The sequence below is a fragment of the Somniosus microcephalus genome, unplaced genomic scaffold (assembly GCF_052327205.1).
Source record: "Somniosus microcephalus isolate GS21.2 unplaced genomic scaffold, FLI_Smic_1.0 unresolved_chr6, whole genome shotgun sequence".
Taxonomy (NCBI): domain Eukaryota; kingdom Metazoa; phylum Chordata; class Chondrichthyes; order Squaliformes; family Somniosidae; genus Somniosus; species Somniosus microcephalus.
This window is the reverse complement of record NW_028225184.1, coordinates 41,332,649-41,334,820: the sequence shown is the minus strand read 5'-3', so window position 1 is coordinate 41,334,820 and position 2,172 is coordinate 41,332,649. Positions and strand designations below refer to the sequence as shown.

General features: G+C 46.8%; 1 pseudogene; it reads right to left on the bottom strand.

The window, feature by feature from the left end:
• Positions 1-459: 459 nt before the first annotated feature.
• On the bottom strand, positions 460-1,435 carry LOC147087227 (uncharacterized; annotated as a pseudogene).
• Positions 1,436-2,172: the final 737 nt, after the last annotated feature.

Sequence of the window (2,172 nt, the reverse complement as noted above, 5' to 3'; positions counted from 1 at the left end):
CTTCAGTCAGCTAAAACTACACTATTGGTAAATAGCGGGTAAACATAGCCAAGTATCCCCGAATTCATTGGTAACAAGCTGGACCTTTCAGTCCCCCCTTCCAACCCCCGGAAAGGACCCTTAAAGCGGGGTTGGAGGGTGTGCTCTCTACGCTACGATAGTGTGATAACCTGGTGGGTTTATAGTATGTCAGAACTGCATATAGCTTTTCCCACATCAAATAGCACGAATGATGAAGTTTTTCCTGTAAACCGCACCCCCCCCCAAATTGTTCCATACTTCCCCCCCCCGACCCCCCGCCGCAGCCCTTTGGCTATTCCAGGTCGGCCGCACATTTGTTGCATATGGTCTATTGTGAATCCTGTCGGGGTGGCCACCCGTCGAGGCACCAGACATGCGTCAGATGAGTAAAGTTAATATTTAGGCATTCCCTGCTTCACAATACAATTGCTTCATTATTCATCCAGATGATTTTTCCAACAACTTGTTAAAGCCATCATCTGAAACGCTTGGAGTAGGAGCAGTACAAGCATTAGCAGTTTTAACTACTTGTTTTGCAATTTGTTTCGCCCAAGTCCATTTACATTTCCTGCATGTCATACATAGCAAGGTCAGGACAATTACTAACTGCACTACGACTAATACATATGGAATCAGTCGGATCCATGGTTGGATCTGTATATTCAGTCCTCAGTCCCAAATGTCATCCACTCATGTGTTCACCTTGATCGCGTCGATGTCTTTCTTCAAACCCGTGTTCCGTTGTTGCAGATTATAGTACACCTTTTGGGAGAGCCGTATCTCCTTCCGTAACTGGCCTCAGGTGTTCGGGCAGTGGGGGTATAGGATACTCAATGATGTTGATGTAGTTCCACAATCCATACTTGATGTCTTCAGACACTAGAATAGAGGTAATATTAAACTGGTGTATGTCCACCAACTCCTCTTGTCCAATCCGTACCAGAACTGCTGGTGTGAAGCAGAACTCTGGACTGGGGATGTCGCAAGTTAGATTGGTATATTCAAACGTCTCCAAGTTGGTCATGACACAGTATTCACCTTTGCCGGAGTATGCCACCTGGGTGGGCTTTGAGGCTGCATCCAATGCCTCCATGGTGCAGTTAATCTCCATGCCTGTGTTATTGAAACCACATTGGGCTTGCAGGCCTTGGCTGATTGAATGCGGGCACATGATGATGGCATGTCTGGTGACACATCCTTCCAGCTTGGTACCCATCTGGTTTTCTTTCACCATCCCTGCGTAAGATATCATATTGTGGTAAGATAAATGTATACCATCTTTTAGTATACCAATATTTTGTAACTGATATATCTCCCGCCGTTGTGTATCCGGTGCCATCACCGGGACGACCAAAACTAAATCCAGGACACCCCCACTTCTGGTTTGCATTCGACCTGCGTGGGTTATACCCATGGCTCGCAATTGACAAACTGTCATATTGAGGCTACTTAAGAGACGTTTGGGCGTACCCGCCCCAGCATGTCCGTGAGTCAGGGTCCCGTTTAACTGTTGGTTGGTAATCCACAGGGGTACCTCCCCTGCCTTTATCTGCTCCAAGTTTTCCCGGGTTTGCTCCACTATCCAATTCCCATAGGGGCTGCAAACGTCCTTTGCTGCTGCCTGCTGTGAGGCATTGTATTCCTCTTTAATTATCTAATTTATAGTCTGCGAGTGTGTTTCTATTACAGTAGCTATATCCTGGAGGTATACGGTTAATATTTGGTCCTCCTTTAAATATTGCCCCTCATTCTTATTCTGCACTTGTAAGATGGCTTTAATGCGGGAACCCAGATCCCGGAACTTCTGATCTATGGTAGCCAGATCAGTGGTGTTAACAACCGATGTGCCGGTGTTAAAGACCGTTGCTGCATCATTAACTAAAGACCTCTTACAACGCCATACCCGCTGGCTTTTCTGTCTGAATCTGCCTCTGCTAAGATCCACGCCTTGTTACAATACCTGTGCTAGAAAGCGCTGGTATAACTGTTGAGTTTGTGGTGAACACCAAGCAGGCAGGGTGTTGTTGGCCAGGTTCAGCACCGCTGACACCAATTCATGACGCACGTTAACATACAATATATCCCCAGTACAGGTGAACACCAGCCCACTAGAAGGTCCCTCTGTCATTGGGACCAGGTCAGTGGTTCTCG